The 21009-nt window shown below is 50.9% G+C and overlaps 1 protein-coding gene across 5 annotated transcripts in view; it reads left to right on the forward strand.

Annotated features, from left to right (window-relative positions):
* The window catches only part of ADD2 (adducin 2), a 145203-nt gene that overhangs the window by 74520 nt on the left and 49674 nt on the right, over positions 1-21009 (forward strand). The window contains exon 2 of one of the 5 annotated variants that reach the window (XM_051837627.2): positions 5069-5276. The exons of 3 other annotated variants lie outside the window; for them this stretch is intronic. The gene's annotated coding sequence lies outside the window, so the exon portion shown is untranslated. Of the gene's footprint in view, positions 1-5068; positions 5277-17383; positions 17452-21009 lie in introns of those variants that run through there. One more of the 5 variants, XM_051837632.2, reaches the window with a different exon arrangement.

Below are 21009 nucleotides of genomic sequence, written 5' to 3' on the forward strand. Positions count from 1 at the left end.
CCTCTCCTTCATCGAATCGGTTCTTTCTGAGCACCATTCTAGGTGCCAGGGAGACAGAGACAAGCAAGACCAAGTAAGTCCCTGCCCTCTCAGAACTTCCAGGGTGGTGACAGGAAAAAGCCTGCCTCCAGTGCTTTGCTATTTCCAGTAAAGAAGTGGATTCACAATGGAGTCACACGCAGCCTTCTGGCATTTTTGTCCCTTGTCTTGGTCCGCCTTTTGCTCACATTCCCTTTCCCTGCACAGAGGAAGCACTTGCCAGGCAGCGTAGCTGTGGATGGTGGCCGCCTGTCCAGGCAGGTGGTCCTGGGCAGACCAGGGGAAGCAGGTGTTCTCTCCCCTCCTTTGGTGTGCCATCACCCTCTAGGACCTGTTTTCCCCAGCTTCCCGGGTGTCCAGGGCCCCTGTTACTATCAGGCAAGGCAGCCTGTACCCCCACCCCAGAGCGTCGTCTTCAGTTCCCTTTGACTCCCTGACCTGCCAGCCCCCAACATCTGGAGCACCAAGAATGCTGTCTTCTCAGACTGCACCGATGTGGGAAAGATTGATGAGTGTCTGACCAACACTCTCAGGAGCTCCAGCTTTAAAAATTGTGATTATTTTATTTGCCAAATCTCCAAATGCTGAAATGCCAGGCAGAGAGTGGGGGAGAATGATTAGGAGGCCTGGTGTGATGTGGGGCAGAGCATCCCAGCTGCCATTCTGCACCTGTGGATCAGGTGGCCTTGGCTCTCAGGCTCACCCAGACTGCAGCCATTTGGCACTGCAGGTGCGGCACATGTATACACGTGGGCATGTGTCTGTGTCTTCTTGTTAGGTCACTGACTTCCGTGTAGCTGTGTACCTGTCTGGTCCCAAATCTGCCGTTGAAGAACACTGGTATCCAAGGTGTGGTGCTCCCAGGTCCCTGTCATCCAGCCACTGGCTGGCATGCATCTCTTCTCTCCGGCTCCATTCCCCTCATGGGGGAGATGAGACATTTCACAGATACCATCCCAGGGCTGCGATTTGGGAAAGAAATAGGATTCATTTTCTTGACACTGTCTTTCACCAGTTACAAGTGGCAACAATTGCCCGTGGGACTCTTGAGAAATTATGAAGTGTTAATTAGCAGAAGCACTGTATTTAAAGGATATGGCATATTTTAAATAACTATGAAATTAGACCTACTTTGCAGCATCAAGAAGCCATCTGGCCCCAAACTATGAGGACTTGAATTTTGCTGCATATGTTATGAGAAGTTTTTAAAATTTTATTTACTTTTATTTATTTGAGAGGTAGAGAAGGCACGTTTCCATCCACTGGTTCACTCCCAGATTCTCCCAACAGCTGTAGCTGGATGTGGCTGAATCCAGGACCTCAGAACTCAATCCAGGTTTCCCACATGGGTGGCAGGGTCCTAAGTACATGAGTCATCACCTGCTGCCTCCCAGGCTGCACATTAGCAGGAAGCTGGACTCAGAGCAGAACACAGGCTTGAACCCAGGCAGTCTAATATGGGATGTAGATGTCCCAAGTGGTCTCTAACCTAACCACTGTGCCAAATGCCCAGCCCTAGAGAAATTTTTAAGGACTCCGGGAAATGGTCCTGGGGCATTGCTTTTGCATCCTTAGATGCAGAAATGGAGGCCTGGAAGCAGGAGGGACCTACCTGACTGTGGTCACAGCCTGAGCTACTCTAATTATGCATCTCCATCTCCCAGAAGGAATTAGTTTGGCTTAACATCCAGAGGGCATACTTAGTAAAAGGACTAGAATGAATGACTGCTGGATTTCAAGTAAAAAGGCAGCACTTCCAAAATTTGCAAACAGGTGGGAGAGAGAAACCAAGAAACCCATCTGAGTCCCTGACAAAGTGTCTGAATGTTTCTTTGGAGGAGTCACATCCCTCTTGGCTTGGTTTTCTTGACAGGTTTAATGAAGGGGCAGGGGAGGGTGGGGCTATGTATCTGGGTCTAACATGGAAAATAGAAACTTCAAGTTTCTCAGCAGAAGGAATTTAATACAGAAAATCTGTGGATAATACAAGTGCTGAAACCCGACGAATGCTGGCCCAGAGATTGGCCTCAGCCAGAAGCCATCTCCACTCCAGGGCTGGAGGGGGAAAGGGAGGAGGTGTGGTCAGCTCAACCCAAGGCCTGTGGTCACTCTGGAGGCTGGAAACATGGCAGGCCTCTGGCAGGAGCTGGGGCCGGGGCAGAGATACCACTTGAGTTAGCTGAGGGAGGAGATGTCCTGTTCCCTCCTGCCTTCTAGGGTGGTATCTCCCATTGCTAGCAGCAAGCCACAGCTGACATGGGGGCCTGCAAGGGTCAGCCAGGAAGACTGAGTGGTTAGGCTGGTAAAGGCCCAGACCTGGTTGCCTTTGAAGTCCCCATAGCTCTGACATTCAGGGAGAGCTACAAGCTCAACGTAGCCTTCAGGGTTCGCCCGTGGGAAAAATCATGCCACCATGCCCGAGCGGTCTTTAACGAGACTCCTTACTCTCACCACCAAAAATGAACATCGCCAAGGTGCACCTGCCTTTTCCTGCACTGCTGGGGAGGAAGTGAATCCGTCTGTGTGACCAAGGAGGAGATGAGAATGAGGGATCGTGCCTGTGGGTAGAGAGGGACAACTGAGGCCAAACCCAAAGGCGCAGGGATCACAGGGCTGCAGCCATGACGCGGGGTGATACTGAGCATGCAGAAGCGTGCTTCCCCTCTAAACTCACTCACATGGGGGCAGTGTCCTCAGCACAGGTGTCAAGAATCTGTAATATTTTCACCCAGGTGCCTTTTCTGCAGAGTGTATCCCGTTAATGCCTGCCCAACGGGTTGATTTGATATCTGCTCACCGAATGCCCCTCCCCTGGGAAAACAGTGCTGTTGTCAGCCACACCCTTGACACCAGCCCAGGATAAGTGCCTCTCCCGGGCGGCTCAGCCTCAGTGGACTCTGGGATGCTAACGGACCCGCTTCTCTGGGCTTGGGGCTCCTAATCTGTAGAGTAGGGGGTAGGGGGGCAGGCTGTGCTTGGAGGGCTTTCTCTGTCACTCTGAGACCCACGTGGGACCCTGGTGCTCAGGTCTAGGAGGTGATGGATTAGACCATGCCAGGAAGAGAGCACATGAAGGCTGGCCAGGGCCACCTCCCAGGAGATTGGCACCCAGAACGTGGCTGTGGCCTCAGGATGGCTACATGATAAGAAGGGCTTCCTTGCTTTTGTCCAGTGTGGGATGGGGCGTATGTAGACCACAGTGGCATTTCTTCCTTTCTTTTTTAAAAATTATTTATTTGAAAGGCAGAGTTACAGAGGGGCAGAGGCAGAGGGAGTGAAAGTGAGAGTGAGAGTGAGAGAGAGAGAGATCTTCCATCTGCTGGTTCATGCCCCAGATGGCCTCAATGGCTGGAGTGCACCCATCTGAAGCCAGGAGCTTCTTCTGGGTCTCCCACATGGATGTAGGGGCCCAAGGACTTGGGCCATTCTCTACTGCTTTCCCAAAACCATAGCAGAGAGCTGGATCGGAAGTGGAGCAGCTGGGTCTCAAACCTGTGCCCGTAAGGGATGCTGGCACTGCAGGTGGTGTTTTTACCCGCTACGCCGTGGTGGTGGCCCCTACAGTGGCATTTCTTATAAATCCACTCTCTCCGCCTCCTGGAGCCCTGCAGCCTCAAAAAGCCTGTTCTCCTTCAACACAAAGCCCAGCCAACCCACACACTGCCTTGAAGTTCTCATCCTCTGGTTCTCTCCCTCCCTCTCCCTCTCCTGACAAGTCTGCATTAGCAAGACCAGAAGAGCCCACAGGACCTAGCTTTCAAGGCCCTGCCTCTTCCTAGTGTTAGGAAAGCAGTCACATTTCAGCATGAGCTTCGGAGTAGACAGTTGAGCAGGGAGCAGAAAGCTGGGGAGACTCCGGCGTCCCCATCGCCGCCCTGACTCTCATGCAGACGTGAGCCGTCGCAGGAAAGGAAGCGCTTGGGCAGTGATGAGAGGCCCAGAGCTGAGGACAGGGAGGGAGACTCGGCCGTGAGAATGGAAGGCCTGGCCTGAGCTGAGCCACAGAGGCAGAGTCGTGTGCTGGGGAGCACTGGGGGCTGGTACAGGGGAGAAGGTGGTCCTGGTGACTGGGGAAGAGCGGGAGAGGGTGTCTTAGGACAGCTTGAGGAGCTTGAAAGCCAAGATGCTTTATTCTGTCATCTAGACGGAAACGGCACAGAACTGCTCGCCTGCCCTGAGCCCCTGGCAGGCACGGGAAGGCCAGCCTGCTGTGCCTCCTGCCCGAGTGCCCACGACTCAACTTCCTTTAGGCAGCTGCTACTGATGGAGTGCCGTCGGCACAGGACGGAAAGCCTGGGGACCGAGTTGCCATGGACAACAAGACGTCACTGGTTTTCATGAAGCCTCTTAGAGTCGTGTGTGGGATGGGTTGGGCCGTGGTGGGGGGTGGTGCTGGAGAGTCCTGTGGCAGAATGCAGGAGAATTCAGGCTGAAGGTCACCTGTGTCTGTGCCCATTCCTGCACTGGACCTGGGATTTGGGGAACCTGTTTCCTTGCCTTCCCCTTTTCCTTTTATCACAGGCCCTGTTAGCAGGCAAAGCTCCCCACACTCAGCCGCATGCTGGGCGTGTGTGCCAGTGAGCAAGCTGAGCCTCTCAGAACCCAGTCGGTGGGAGCCCAGGCTACGTTAGAGGCAAATTCTCATCCCCATTTTGTTTCAAGTGTTCTTCACCCACTGGAAGCATGAGGACAGAAGTATTGATTAATAAGTTCAAGATCCCATCAAGATCGTAGATATTAGGGAACAAAGTCATCAAAGTTCCCATTCCCCCATTCTGCCCTCTCTGTGAGCCGTGGGTGAGGAAGTCTGTCTTTGTTGCTGCCTGCCCCTCTCCCACGCCCCACCCCTCCAAATCAAAAATCATGAGAGCGCTTCTTGGTTGACCCTGTTAGGGAGTGATGAACTGGAGCAGTCAGAATCCATTAGCAGTGCCTGGGTGAGCTGCCGTTCAATGCAGAAGCTTCGATTGAGCACAGGGACAAGTGCCACCAAAGGTCAATGACTTCGTCCCCTCTTTATCCTCTTCAGCTGGGCTCCCGCATTGTGGCTGAGTGGCTCTACGACCTCAGCCCCTTTGTTCCAGTGATGCCCTCCTCGTCACACTGAGGCTGCCGCCAACATGCTCTAAACCTGGCTACCCCGCACCTCATGCGGCTGGCAGCGTTGCAGAAATGTGCTGCCTCAGTTCTCACCTCCACCTGCTGACTTAGAACCTGCGGGCTAGCAAGATCCTCAGGTGATTGCAGTGCACGTCCAGGTTGGAGAGGCGCCCAAGGTGCTGGAGGCCAGGAGTCTGGCCCGGTGGTGTGGGCACTGCTTCCTCCAAGGCCCTCGGGGACAGTCCTCCATTGCCTTAGAAGAGGCTTCTGGTGGCTCCCGGTGTTCCCTCGTTTGTGGCATCACTGTCGTCTCTGCCACCGTCTCCACCTGGCCGTCTCAGTGTGGCTTTATGACAACACCTGTGATGGATAGGGCTCACCCTGATAATTCAGACGATTCCATCTTGAGGATCTTAACCTAGTATCAAATGTAAAGTCTCATTGGCCAAATAAAGTCACAGTCACAGGTTCTGGGAGTTAGGACATTTTGGGGGGCAGGAGTCTGCGTTCCCAATGCCAGTCCTTGCTCACCCTCCCCAGCTAGTGTAGCTGTTTTCTGAATTATCAGCATTGACTGCAAGCTGCCACGTAAGACCAGTCTCATCAAATGCTTCCAGGACAGGCATCGCCCTGAGGGTGTTATGTGGATGAGCCCATTTTATTGCTCAACTCCTTGGGATGGCACCTTAAGTGCCAACCTGCTTGACAGCTGAGGAATTTGAGGCACAGAGTGGCAGTCTCTTGGCTTCTGGGGGCCTCTGGGATACCACCCAGGCTCTGTATGGGATCGTCTTCACTGTTATGAATAACACTCTGAAACAGTGAAGGGCTCCAGAGGTTTTCTCCCAGGCAGGGAGGAGAGGAAGAGGTGGACAGAGGTGGCATCAGGGCTCTTAGTCCCTCTACCCAGGTGAGCTTGGGCAAGAAGAAGGCCAAGACGTAGTGTGGGCAGCTGTCCTGCCTTCAGCCCACACTGCCCAGAGGTGGGAGGATCCCTCCCAGGATGTGGGGTGCATCTCTCTCACTAGGAAGTGGTCAGCACCCAGCACAGAGCCCAGCATCCATGTCAAAGGAGCACATGCGTCCCCTGGCCAGAGGCATTGCCCTTCACACCTCCTCCAGGGTGCATGCTTGCGTCTAGAAGATTAGGAGCTGAGTCCAGCAACACGCGAGGGGTCCAAGTCGAGATGTAAAAGCAGAAGCGGAGAGCCCAGCAGTGGGATCAGGAGTAATGGGGTGAGGCCACCAGGCCACCTCATTGTGTGCTCATGTGAGCAGTCTAGTGAGCCACACACCCCAAATTGAACTCTGGAAGGTCCACATGTCAATGCAGGGATGAGAGGCAGAGACATACATGCGCTGGCCTGGTGCCTGTACAAAGCGGGGACTTGAAGGTATACATATTTATTTGTACAAAGCAGGGACTTGAAGGTATACATATTTATTGCACCCCAACACCTTTTTCATTTAACACCATGAAGGTACACATTTCCATGAGATGCATTTTCGTGGCTAAATGCCAGGTGGGTGTTCATAACTGAAGAGGTTATGCAATGGATGTGTAATGTGGCTCCAGCACTTGGCATTTTTGGTCTGCAACATGCCTTGTTTTAACATACTCCATTTGGTACTAACCAGTAGGTGAAGCCTCATTGAATTTGCTTTCAATGCCTTTTTTTTTTTTTTTTTGAGGCTGTTTCCTTTTGCATTTACTCTCTTTACACCTTTCCTGATTTCCAGCCTTGGTTTATAGTCCTTTGCCACCTTTATTTTCCCCAGAATGGAAATCTTACCCCTTGCTCTTGACTTCCAAGCTTCCCTTCCCAAGGCCAAGTGTGTCAGAAGTGGCTGGGCACAGCTTTCTGTGCCTGTTACGAATGGCGAGGCCGAAGGGTCAGAGGATTAGCTGGGAAAACCCGCAGCCCAGTGCAGGCCTTCTTACCAGTGCTGCAGCCAGCATCTGCACTGACGGAAACCTGGTACTCACCACTAAAATCCATGTCAGCCAGAACTCTACCCATGTCTTTTTTTTTTTTTTTAATCTATCTATCTAAGAGAGAATTACAGAGAGAGAGGTCTTCCATCTGCTGGTTCACCCCCCAAATGGCTGCAACGGCTGGAGTGGAACCAATCTGAAGCCAGGAGCCTCTCCCACATGGGTGCAGGGGCCCAAGCACTTGGGCCATCTTCCACTGCTTTCTCAGGCTAGATTGGAAGAAGAGCAGCTGAGACACGAATCAGGTGCCCATATGGATGCCAGTGCTGCAGGTGGAAGGTTAGCCTACCACGCCACAGCACTGGCCCCTATATCATGCCTTTAGCACAGAAATTCAGTGGTTAGACATAACCTGCCTAATTCTATTGGGCTCAGTTTCACTGATTTGTTGACATTCCCTTGAGGACATTTGATGGGGCAATTAGCTCAGAGTCATGGTTCCTGGCAAGATGGAATCCAGACTTGTGATTTAAAAACAAAACAAAAAATTATTACAAGGCCAATAGGCCATAGGAGGAATGATTTAATAGTACGTAATGTTTATGAGTCTTTAAGCTTGTCAGGGCCTGTGCAGTCTGTGCTTTGATGCATTAGCTCATGTAATACTCTGTTCCCCTCCACAATGTACAGATAAAGACTGAGGTGTAGAAAAATTAAGTACATTGCCCAAGGTCAGTGCAGAGCTGGGATTCAATCCTGGGCCCTTGATGGGACCCAGCGTCTGGGTTCTTGGTCGTGATGCTGGATGGTGGAGGCAATTCCTGAGCCCGTCACGTAGCGAGATAGCTCTGGACGCCCATTAAGCTGTTCATCACTCCCCCCGAAATTCTCAGTTTTCTATGCTATCTCTACTCTGTCACTGGGGAAACACAGGGCAGAATCGAATGGCTTCTTGGTGGGATGATACAGGGGATGGGGGTTACCACCCGTTGAACACCTACTATGTGTTAGTCTTTCTGAAGAATACTTTGTGTAGCCTTTGTGCTTTTTATTGGCTCAGCAAATTAGAAACTCGGGTAGTGGATTGTTCTGGTTTGAACTTGATGTGGCTCCGGATCTCATGCAGACATTTAGACCTCAGAGTAATGAGTTAATATACTAAGAGAGTGGAAACTTAACCCAGTTATGGTGATGAGAGGTGGGCCTCCTGGGAGGTGCTCTGGGCACCGAGGGCCTGCCCTTGGAAGGCAGTTCCCAGACGGGGGGTTTTATAAAAGCGCTCTCTGCTTTCAGGCTGGCCATGTGATCCTTCGGCCACAAGTGCCATCTGCCACCCTCATCAGAGGCCAACCCAATGGGGCTGCCTGAACTTGGACTGGAATCTCCAAAATGGAGTTAATTAAAACTTTTCTCTTGTAGCTATGAAAAGCTGACCAATACATGGAAAATCTCCTTTATTAATCTCATTTTGTTGTCTTTTAAGATTTGGCTTTTTAATTTTTTTTAATTAATTTTTTTATTTTGAAGGCAGAGAGTTATCTCCTGTCCCTTGGTTTACTTCCCAAATGCTCCAACAGCAGGAGCTGGGCAAGTCTGAAACCAGAAGCCTGTAGCTCAAGCCAGGTCTCCCACATGGGTGCAGAGGCCTCAGATACTTGAGCTGTCACCTGCTGCTTCCCACTGTGTGCGTTAGCAGGAAGCTGGAATTGGGAGCCAGGTCAGGACATAAACCCGGGAACTCGGATATACGATGCAGGCATCCCGAGACCCATGTTAACCACTGTGCCAAATGCCTGTCTCCTAGAAGCCTTTGCCTTCTCATCCTGGTCTGGGCTCACCTTGGGATGTGATGCCGCCTCATCAAGACACGACGCACACTGAGTGAAGGTGTGTTTGGGGGCTGTGCCTTGTTTGGAGCACAGGACACCACGCTGGGCAGAGCAGGGATTGGCAGTGGGCACTCCTGTGTCAGGCTGTCCAGGGGCTGCTGCTGAAGCCCCCAGCACCTGCTTCCTCGGTGTCATCCCTTGACTCCCTGCTCTGCCAGAGGTGAGCTGCCCACTGGAGATGGGTAGTCCCAGGGTTATGCCACCAACTCGGATTTGAGTTCTTGTACTTCATCAGTTTTTTTTTTTTTATAATTTTATGTATTTGAAAGTCAGAGTTACATAGAGAAGGAGAGGCAGAGAGAGAGAGAGAGAGAGAGAGAGAGAGAGAGGGGTCTTCCATTCCGCTGGTTCACTCCCCAAATGACTGCAATGGCCAGAGCTGAGCTGATCTGAAGCCAGGAGCCAGGAGCTTTTTCCAGATCTCCCATGTGGGTGCACTGCTTTCCCAGGCCACAGCAGAGAGCTGGATTGGAAGAGGAACAGTCGGGACTCAAACTGGCGCCCATATGAGATGCTGGTGCTGCAGGCTGGGGCTTTAACCCACTGTGCTATAGCGCCGGCCCCCTTCAGCAGTTTTTGCCCACGTTTCAAAGTTTCTAGAGTTCACATGTGTCCTCAATGAATGATGATGTAATTAAAATTGTGTTTTGCCTTTCCTAGTAAATAAATGAAATGATGAATATTAATTGATGGTATCATAAGTCTGAAGAAATACAGTGGTGCCCTCACTGATAAATCGGTTCCTGCTTTGATACCTTTGTTTGCTTTTGCGACCAGCATCAGAGGTACTCCTTGTGCTCCCCTGGGCGACTGGCCTCCTGGGTCATTCTTTGGAGCAGAAGATGTCCTGGGATGAGGCTGATCTGGGTCAGCAGGAGCTGAATGCTCTCTTGTTATTACGAGGTTAATCTTCCGTCCCTTCCTCACTGTATCTTATCCAAAGTGTCATGGCAACTCAGGAAGTTGTGAAGCAAAAGATCCTATTTTAAGCTTTGTGGTTCACCCTTGGGTGCTTTCAGTCTGATATTAATAGCATGACCACACTGCCACCTAAAAGAAATGGAGTTTGAACTCTAAGTTTTCTATAAAAGAGCATCCATTTTATAACCTGGATGTGGAATTAGATTGGTTTCCTTGATAATTCTGTTTTTGTATCTGATGTTAAGGGGATTGGATCACTGAAGCAGTTGCAAAGGTCAGGTTGTGTAGAAATTGAAAATCACCATCAATTGTGGGCTCACTACTCTCCAGTTCCAGAAGACATGTGACTTTGCTGATTACCATTTGTGAGAAGCTATTTCCCCTAAAGGGACTTGATATCACCTTATTTGAGAATAAAGGAAAAGAAAAACAACTAGAAGTGTCTTGAGGAAAGACAGGGAGAAATAAGTGACCTAGAAGACCCAAAAGAATCACTTGGCTCTGATAATAATCTGCTGTAGGACCCGAAAGTAAAATATCAGAAACTGACTTGGTGTAATTAGGATAGTTAAAGAAGATGTGATTTCTAAGAAGTAGCAGAGGCGGTTCATGCAGAGAGAAGAGACTGAGATAAGATCTAAGGCTAAATGAAGATAAAGGAAGGAAAGTATATAAAAGACAAAATGCTCTATCAGAATTAAAGTGCACATTAATTTCATGGAATTAAAATCAGTGAAGTAGGTGATGGATACTTAACCTAGCAGCTAAGACACCCACGTCCCATATCAGAGTACTTGGATTCTGTTCCCTGACTCCAGCTTCTTGCTGCCCCAGATCCTAGGAGGCAGTAATTGGGTTCCTGCCACCCACGTGGGAGATCTGGATTGAGTTCCTGGCTCCTGACTCAGGGCTGGCCCAGGGCTGGCCCAGGCCTGGCCATTGTGGGCATTTGGTGGACCAGTGAATATGAGTCCTTTGTATGTTTCTCTCTCTCTCTCTCTCTCTCTCTCTGCCTCTCAAATAAATTTTTAAAAAATAAAATGTGAAATAACTAATGGAATGAAAACAAAATGTCAGGGTAGCATTTGGCACCACAGTTAAAGATACCAGCACCCCATCCCATATTGAAGTTCTTGGGTTTGACTCCTGGTTCCTGGCTTTGCCTCTGACTCCAGCTTCTTGCTAATACATTTGGAGAATGAACTGGTGGATAGAAAGTCTATCTATTTATCTTTCTTTCTATATGCTTTTTAAATAAAGGGAAAATGTCAACAATAAAGCTAGTGGGCGGAAAAATGGTAAATCTGGAGAAAAGAGATCCAACATATGGCTAATTGTGATCCTGGAGGAGACATAGAGTAAGTGGGGTGGGAGCAGGAACACAGCGTTAGCAGAAGACCATCTTGAGCCAAGGAATGATGTTAGTGTGTGTTCTGGGTAGGCTGTCTGCCGTTGCAGCAACTCAGAAGCTTGGTGAGGTGCTCGATGGGTATCACTGCAGGCTGCGGGGCATTGGAGAAGACTGAGTCATATCGTCAGGCCTAGGAGTTTCCACTGTGCACCTGCGTCCAGCAGAGAGGAGGGAAGGAGAAAGAGTGTGGAGAGGCACCTCTGCCCTTCACTGCCTCAGCTACAGGAGATGCTGATCCCTCTGCTTTTATTCCACATGGCCCTATCCAGATTGGGGGGGGGGATGGGTGTGAGGAGGAGGAGAAAGTGGGTGTGGGGAGCACACAGCATTGTCTGACACATGAACATGCAAACACACACTCAGAAATAATCAGAAGCTGGAGTAGCTCTTTGCTGAGTATCTTGGTGATGAAAATCCAAGCCATAATCATCCCATACATATTCGCTGGGAGAGGAGTGGAAAGTCAGACAACATGCCTCCTATTTTTGCCATCTGGTTCCTGACACCCTGTGATGGTGCAGCCTCACTGCTCAGGCTCTGGGATGTCTGCACATGGCTGTTTCCCATGTGAGCCCCAGACCTGCACACCCTGAACGTTCTCCCTCCGGGTCCTCCTCCTGGGCTTACCAACTCCCTCCTCTTCCTACCCAAACAAGACAGTCTCCGATCTCACTTCAGCTTTGAGTTTTCACAGCATCCACAGTCTGAAGAGGGGGAGGGATGTGTCAGACCCCTCTCCAGGCCTAGAGGTACAGTGTTCTTATAATTTTCTCTTGTGCCCAATTAATGAAAAACAAACCCCAAAACCCCCAAACCCAATTAAAAGCAACAAAGCAACTTAATGTACTAAAAGGATGTTCATTTCCCCTCCTTATGGGCCAGAAGAGAGTCTACTCTGCTAGACACAGGAGGGCTCGTGGCCGCATGGCTGGCTGGCTGCTGGCTCTCTTGGCTGGGAGTGGGTTTGAGGATGAGGAGCAAGGGTAGCTGTGTGTTGTGACTCCTCCCTTTCCTATAGGACAAATGCTGTCAGACTGGCCAAAAGTCAAGAATCAACTCTTTTATATTTGACCTTGATCAAGGCGAATCTTTTTGAACAGCTCTACTGCTGTTAAGTTCAATCTAGCCTGAAGGCAAAAGGTAGACCAGGAGACCACTGAAAAGTCCCTGCAACTGGGTTCCCTGACGGCCTGAGGCGTGGAACAGTGCATCAGAGGATGAGCCAGCTTGGTTAGCCTGTTTGATGAGTCTTATCTGCACAGTCTGAGTTTGGACCAGGTAATTGAAGGCTGAGCCCAGACATCCCTACTATTCTGTGTTGTCTCTGCATCATCAGGGCTTCCCAAATGCCTTTCACCCCTGTGTGAAGCCTTGAGGTCCAGGTGGCTTTGTGACCAGTGGCGGAGGATCTGGGTAGATTAGAGCCCATTGCTGACATCAGGGTTGGGAACCAACTGGCCACTGTCATGAGCCCTCACAGGAGAACTGTCTCCTCAGTATTGTGGTAAAAAGTCAAAGTCCAGCACATGTGGTTAAAGGTTTTCATTAACTTTATTTCTGATTCTAGAATTCAGCATCACTTCAGTCCATAAAATAGAATAAGTGTTCCAGTGAGCCAAGAGAGGGGGATGGCTTTACAGACAGAAAAGGGCTGACGAGAGCAGAAGCCAAGAACAAGAGGCAGATTGGTCGTTTCAGTCACTTTCTACGGTGGGTGTTGGGTGCAGTAGTTAAGATGCTGCTTGGGACACCTACATTCCATATTGGTGCACCTGGTAGAATCCCAGCTCCTCTGCTTCCAATCCAGCTTCCTGCTAATGTGTACCCTGGGAGGCAGCCAGTGATTGCTCAAGGAATGGGTCTCTACCACCCGTGTGGGAGATCCTGATTGAATTCCTGGCTTTGCTCTGGTCCAGCTCTGTGTGTTGCAGTCATTTGGGGAGAGGAGGGGAGACATTTTCTCCCTCTCCCTCTCCCTCTCCCTCTCCCTCTCCCTCTCCCTCTCCCTCTCCCTCTCCCTCTCCCTCTCCCTCTTTCTCTCTCTCTCTCTCTCATAAAAATGAAAAAGTCACATTCCTTGTAAGGTGAGGACAGGAAAGAGGATAATAGAGAAATGACTGCCTGGTTAACATCAGGTTACTTCTAGTTACTTTCCTGTAACTGCATTAAAGCAGAGAGAACTTCATTATTATGCTAGAAACTGGCCTGCTTAGGAAACTTGGCTGTTATGTTTTATTATCCTGATTTCTTGGGAAGTCAGATAACTTCATTTCAGTTTGGGGATGTGGAACTTTAGCATGAGAGACTGAATTTTGATTTTTTTCATATGCAATTCCATTTATCTGCTGTTTTAAGATTTTGACTACTAAAGGTTTGACGTGTCCTATTTCCTGTGTGTCAGCATACGAGAGTTTTGTTTGTTTGAAGGAAGGACAAGCTTTCCCATCATGACAGATGCAATGGAAAACTCTTCCTTGTAGGTGGAACCAGCCTGTGTGTCTACTAGTATTTTTTAAGCTTCCCCAGCATCTTGGTTGAATCTCTGCATATTGGTTAGCTTGCAAGGCACCTTATTCTCTGATCACCGAGGGCCAATGACATGGACAACACTGACTCATTTCTGAAAGCTGCCCTAGAAACATAGGAGTGTGGGCATGGTTCTGGTACCATGGGCCAGGGAAAGCCTGCTGGGCCATGGCCTGTATATAAATGGGTCTGGTGTTGCGGCCCACACACTGAGCATTGGTTTCTGAAAAGGGCTCATTTTCTAAGCCGAAAGTGTCTCAGGGCTATTCAACCCTCTAAACTGCTACCCACACACAACTTTGGAGAGCTGGATCTTTGCATTTTCATTTTCAGTCTGCTCTGTTGAGGCCCAGATCAAGAGCTTGGTCCAAAACAGTGGCATCCTGGGGCCAATGTTGCGGTGGTGTGGGTTAACCTGCTGCTTGCAGCAGATTGTTCATTCAGATCCTGGTTTCTCTGCTTCCAATCCAGTTTCCTGCCAATGTGCCTGAGAAGAAGATGGCCTGCGTACCTGGGGACCCGTCACCCATATAAGAGACTCAAATGGTGTTTCTGGTTCCTAGGGTTGAACTGTCCCAGACCTTGCTGTTGCAGCCATTTGGGGATTGAACCAGTGGATAGAAAATCCCCCTTTCTCTGTCTCACTCCCTCTCTCTGTTGTGCTGTCCTTCAAATGAATGAATAAATGAATGGGTAAATAAATAAATATATACATCTTTAAAGAATAGGCCGGCGCCGCGGCTCACTAGGCTAATCCTCCGCCTAGCGGCGCCGGCACACCGGGTTCTAGTCCTGGTTGGGGCGCCGGATTCTGTCCCGGTTGCCCCTCTTCCAGGCCAGCCCTCTGCTGTGGCCAGGGAGTGCAGTGGAGGATGGCCCAGGTGCTTGGGCCCTGCACCCCATGGGAGACCAGGAAAAGCACCTGGCTCCTGGCTCCTGCCATCGGATCAGCGCGGTGCGCCGGCCGCAGCGCGCCGGCCGTGGCGGCCATTGGAGGGTGAACCAACGGCAAAGGAAGACCTTTCTCTCTGTCTCTCTCTCTCACTGTCCACTCTGCCTGTCAAAAAAAAAAAAAAAAAAAAAAAAAAAGAATAAAACAGGGGCTGGCACTGTGGTGTAGCAGGTAAAACCACTGCCCGCAGTGCCAGCATCCCATATGGTATACTGGTTTGAGTCCTGACTGCTCCACTTCTGATCCAGCTCTCTGCTATGGCCTGGGAAAGCAATATAGGATGGGCCAAGTCCTTGCACCCACATGGGAGACCTGGAAGAGGCTTCTGGCTTCAAATCAGCATAGCTCTGGCTATTGCAGCCATCTGGGGAGTGAACCACCGGATGGAAGACCCCCCCCCTCTCCCTCCGTCCCTCCCTCCCTCCATCCCCCCCTCTGTCCCTCCCTCCCTCCCTCCCTCTCCCTCTGTCCCTCTGTCCCTCTGTCTCTCTCCCTCTCTCCCTCCCTCCCCTTCCCTCTCTCTTTCTAGCTCTCTGTAACTCTGCTGTCAAATAAATAAATAAATCTTTTTAAAAAATAAAATAAAAATGATACCTTATAATTTATTTTATTTTACTTGAGAAATAGAATATGAATGCTCTCATCTGCTGAGTCATTCCCTAAATGCCTTCAGTGGCTAGGGCTGGGCTAGGACAAAGCTAGGAGCCAAAGACTCTATCCTGATCTCCCGTGTAGGTGACCCAGCCATTTCAGCTGTCATCACAGGCTGCTTCCCAGAGTACACATTAGCAGGAACCTGGAAACAGGAGTAGAACGGGGACTCGAATCCATGGCACTCCAATATGGTAGGTATATAGGCATCCCAATCAGTGTCTTAACTACTGTGCCGAGCACTCACCCCATATGTTTTTAATGTAACAATAAGGCTCTCTCTGAGCTCCTACCCTGCCATGAGCCTTTTGAGAGCAGGGGTTGTGATTACATCACTTGGCATCATCCGTGGTGATCCAGGTCCTGGCTCCTGGTGGGTGAGCATTTTAGTGAAAGGATTATCTTTTTTTTTGTTTGTTTTTGTTTTTTTTTGTTTTTGTTTCTCGTTAAAAATTCTCATTTTAATATCCAGCAGCCCAGAAAATATTGACATGGGATTAAAATGACAGCATTCATTAAGTTACATTCCTGATTTCTTACATCTTTTCCTACCCTATGACCTAATCTTGGTTAGCAATAAAAGATGGGAGAAAAAAGCTGATGTTGAAAGGATTATCTTTAAGATCACGCAGGTCTCAGGGATGAGCTGTACCCACGGGTGCGAGCCAGCACCCGTGCAGTGTGCGTTTGCCATCCCCTGCCACCATCCCCGGCACAGTCACCATCCTCCTGAGGAGGCCACCCGCTTCCTTGTTATCCAAAGTGTAGCGCACCTTGTCAGAGTGAGGGCCTCGGGGGCGTGTCCTCTCCCTGGCCTCCTGAGCCCTCCTCCTGTGTTGGGAAGAGCTCAGCTCGGAATCTCCCTTTCAGGTCCTGGTGGAACCTCCATGGCTTGAGTTGGGGAAATGGAGCCTGAGCTTTGGCCATTTGCTGACTTCTGTCCACCCTCTGCTTCCTACAGGCCACTGGCATCTGCTCACCTGCACCCAAACAGGTGGAAGAAAGTCTGACGTAAAAGAACCTCTGAAACCAGATGGGTTCAAACCCAGGTCCTGCCCATTGCCAGCTCTGTGGCCTGCAAGAGGTCACTCAAGTTTCCCACAGCCTCATTGTCCCCGAAAACTCTGGTGTCAGCCCCTCCACTGCAGGGCCAGGAAGAGGGATTCACACAGCATGAGATGCCTGTTTGTTTTTCCCAGCTTTGATTTGATTGAATAATGTCTTCAAGATCTGACTCAGGACCTTGGCCCCATAAATGTGGTCCCAAAGTTTCCAGTGTGCCACACCATTCATTTCAGGTCACCCCTGGCATTCGGGCTCAGTGTCCTGTGTCTTGGTGATCCTAACAGTTGATTTCCTTTCTAGCCGTATGTGTCTGTATCTGTGTATATTGCATCTGTAGTCATGGCTTTACTGCGTCTCTCACAGGCACGGGCCATGTCTCCGTAGTTCTTGCTTGCTCCTGGGCAATGGATAACTACGCTTGACCCATGAGAAGGAATGGAGCAGCTTTCGGGCCTGTGAGAAGCAGTGTTGGGGGCATTCCTTAGCAGGAGAGTGGAAGAAGTCGCCTACCAACCGCTGGGTCTGAGACCCTTTGCTGGAAGGCGTTTCCCATTCACTGGCCTCTCCAGGAAGGCACGCATCACGGATGCTGGCAAAGAGGCACATGTGGAGCTGTGGCAGGCGGTTGTGAAAGGATCCGTCCAGCCCAGGGGGTTTGCAGAGGAATGTGGAGGTTTTCCCGCCTCTCTCCTTCCCCTCTTCTCTTTCTTCTTTTAAACTGTTTTTATCCTAAATGATCACAGTGGTTCATGCCTCGTGTAGAACTGTGGAAAACTAAGAAGCATGTGAGGAGGTGATGATAAGTGCCCCCCGTGGTCCCACCACCCAGAGGCACCGGCTTCTGCTTTATCTGAAGGCAGCAGGCAGGGTGTGGTCCAGCCCCTTTATTCCCCTGCCTCCATTTCCTCTGCACTCTGGCAGCTGCACAGCCTGACCGCGTCCTCTCTTAACTCCGGGATCGGTGAGTTTAGGTTCTGACCTCAAACCCGAGGCTGGGGGCAAAGCTTGTGCTGGCCTGTGGGGTCAGGGCCTGGGGCTTTCATGGGGTGCCCCTGCTTTGAAAGGCAGCTGGGAAATGACGGCTTGTGGCATCTTCTTATGTTGGTCTTTGGGTGCTGAGCGATCCAGACTGGTTCCCTCCCACTGAAGTGGCCGTAGACGGGCAGTGCCTCTCCCCCAGGTGCATGGAGCTGAGGCAGATTTAGAAGCATATCTGGGCCTCTGCTACTCCCCTGCTACCCCTCCTGCTCCTTTCATAGCCACAAGGAGTGATGCACAGAAATATCATTTCATCCTCCAGGGCTTACTCGTATTTGCCTTTAGTGGCCCAGGGAAGGGAATGCCGTGTCAGGGAGTGGGGTTTCATGATTTCATGATTTTGTTATCCTATGGGGCGAGTCCAAACTGGGGTCTCTGTTGGGGGCTGGGGTCAGTGGTATGAGGGTGCAGACTGATGATGGTAAATGGAGGCCCCAGAGCTCCCCTGAGCAGAGTGGGGGTCCTGGGTGAGTGAGAGAATCAGAGAAGGGGCTGAGGCTGAATTTCAGGAAGCCAGGAGGGCTGCCTAGCATTCCATGTGGTGTATGACAGACACGACCTCTCTCTGCTCATGACCGACACTGCCCTGCACAGCTGGGCTCACTGATGGACAGCTGCGATTGGTTGCTGGGATCCTGCATCAAAACAGGCAATCTGAGAGGCTGGAGGGGGCCAGCCATTGGGCTGGGAGACCAAAAGGATGCTTTGTTTAGGAGAAGGCAATATGGGCACCAGGGCACCTGCCGTGCCTGTCTCGCCTGTCTCCATTGACACCTGGCACCTCACCTGGCTGCTCTCCCCCAGTACGGTGAGCTCCCCCAGGCCCTGCTGCCTCTGGGGCCTGGACAGTGCTGCCCTGCAAACTTGGCCCAGCCCCCAATGTACTGCTAGCTGTGTTGTAGTTCAACTAACATTTATTCAACACGTGCATGACATGAGTCCCTATGGCAACGCCAGGGATAGAGAAATGCCTGCCTCACCTGCCAGGAGCTCACAGTATTAGATCGTGGCCATCGGGTTGTGAGTGGAATGAAAGAGCGGAGTAAAAGTGAAGTGAGAGTCAGAGGGAGGAGGTGTAGGGACAGCTCCGAGGGTGGGGGAGAGGACACACGAGCTGCAGGAGGAGTTATAGAGGCAGGGTGTCCCTGCAGATACCAGTGCCACAAAGGACAAAGAGCCTGCCTCTCCCCAGTCCTGCAAATGACCCCCAGAGCACCAATGGGAGGGAGGGAGGGAGGGCAGGGCAGGTACTGAGAGGTACCCCACAGGGCTGTGAGTGTCATTCAGGATTGGGACCTCATTCCACCTGGTGGCCATCCTCCTCCTGGGGGGTAGGGTGGGCAGAGAGAGTGGCACAGCTCCATGGCTGACCAAGGGGTTTGAATTTTTATTTTTTTTAAGGATTTATTTATTTATTTGGAAGTCAGAGTTATGCAGAGAGAGAGAGAGAGAGAGAGAGAGAGAGATATTCCATCCAATGGTTCAGTCCCCAGTTGGCCACAATGGCCGGAGCTGCACCGATCCGGAGCCAGGAGCTTCCTCCAGGTCTCCCACATGGGTGCAGGGGCCCAAGGACCTGGGCCATCTTCTACTGCCTTTACAGGCCATATCAGAGAGCAAGATCAGAAGTGGAGCAGCCGGGGCTCGAACCAGTGCCCATATGGGATGCCGGTGCTCCAGGCCAGGGCGTTAACCCCCTGTGGCACAGTGCAGGCCCCTGAATTTTTAAAATTGCATATGCATTGGCAAATTCTGGGAGCCAGTGTTGTGGCATAGTGGACTAAGTGGCCCCTGTGGTGCCGACATCCCATATGAGCCCCAGTTTCTGCCCTGACTGCTCCACTTCTAATCCAGCTCCTTGCTAATGGCCCAGGAAGGCAGTGAAAGATGGCCCAAGTGGTTTGGCACCTGCCACTGCATGGGAAAACCAGAAGAAGCTCCTGGCTTCAGGCTGGCCCAACCCTGGCCGTGGCAAGCATTTGGGGGGTGAATCAGCAGGTAGAAGATCTCTCTTTTTTACTTTCAAATAAGTAAATAATTAAATAGCATTTTTTTAAAAAAAGTAACTCTGGTAACTGATTGGATGGTGGTCCTAAGAGAGGAGGGGCCATGGGCCAGTGACCATCTAAGGGGTGAAGAGATGGGGGTAATATTTAGGACATAAAAAAGCAGAGAGCCTAATGACTGATTAGATGTGTAGGACCATAAGGAGGAGGAGTCAAGGCTGCCTCATTCAAGGAGGGAGGGGAGGGGCTCTTGAGTTAGGGGAAGCTGTGGTGTGAGGTTAGCACGAGTGATGGTCTGTTTGGCAGGTTGACTTTTTAAAAAGTTTTATTTTAAAAATTTATTCGAAAGGCTGAGTGACAGCGAGAGCGGGAGAAAGGGGAAAGAGAGGCAGATACCTCTTCCTTTGCTAGTTCACTCCCTAAATGCCTGTAACAGCCAGGGCTGGGCCAGACAGAAGCCAGGAGCCCAGAACTCAATCTGGGTCTCCCATGTGGATGGCAGGGACCTAAGTACTTGAACCATCACTGCTACCTCCCAGGATGCACATCAGCAGGAAGCAGGAAGCAGGACTGGAAGCAGAGCCAGGACTCAAATCCAGGCAGTCTGATATGGGATACTGATGTCCCAAATGGAATCTTAGCCGCTGTGCCACATGCTCACCTCTGGCAGGTTGATTTTAAGGTATCTTCAGGACAGGCAAGGGAACAAGACCCCCGAATGCTTTAATATACAGATTCATCTGAACAGCAAGCAAGGACTGGAACCCACTTCCTAACTCTTCCTCCTCCCAGCTCAGCCTGACTGTGCCTTGACAGTGGGCAGCATGTGGCCCCGATGTGTTGTGTGGCTGGTGTTTTTTGACCTACCCTGTGCTAGGGTGTGTGTATCAGGCTCACATTCTCACTCCATGGGGCACCGTGGCTCACACTGCCCCTGTGTCTCAGCTCTGCTGAGGGCCCCCAGCACCTGGGGACCGGGTGAGCCAGCTCTCAGGGCACGTGCTGTGAAGCACAGGGAGCTGCGTGGTGCTGGGCTTGAGACCACAGTGAGTGTCAGCTCTAGGACGTTGGCTAGGTCATGGTCATTCCCCTGGGCCGCAGCCCCGCCCCAGGTGCAGGGGGCCCTCTCAGGTGGCCCTGGCATCAAGCACCTGTTGCTTTCCTTTCCTAAAACTTGCTGGCCCTGCTCAGCCTGAGATTTCAGTTTCCTTGCCACTGGGTAGTGGCTTACAGATCACCCATTTGCCTCCAACACCTTTCAGGGCTGTTTTTCTTGGAACCAGGGAGTGATGTTGTAACCCAAGGAATGGAGCTGCAGCAATGGAATTTCAGGACCATGGGGACTGGGATGGAGGTGATTTGGCTCAGTATGCACTTATCTGGGGGACAGATGTCTGCCTTCCTGCATGGATGGCACCGGTCACTTCTGGAGCAAAAGTCTATCAGTGGACCCAAGAAGTAAGGTTGTGGCCTCC

The sequence above is a fragment of the Oryctolagus cuniculus genome, chromosome 2, assembly GCF_964237555.1.
Source record: "Oryctolagus cuniculus chromosome 2, mOryCun1.1, whole genome shotgun sequence".
NCBI classification, from domain to species: Eukaryota; Metazoa; Chordata; class Mammalia; order Lagomorpha; family Leporidae; genus Oryctolagus; species Oryctolagus cuniculus.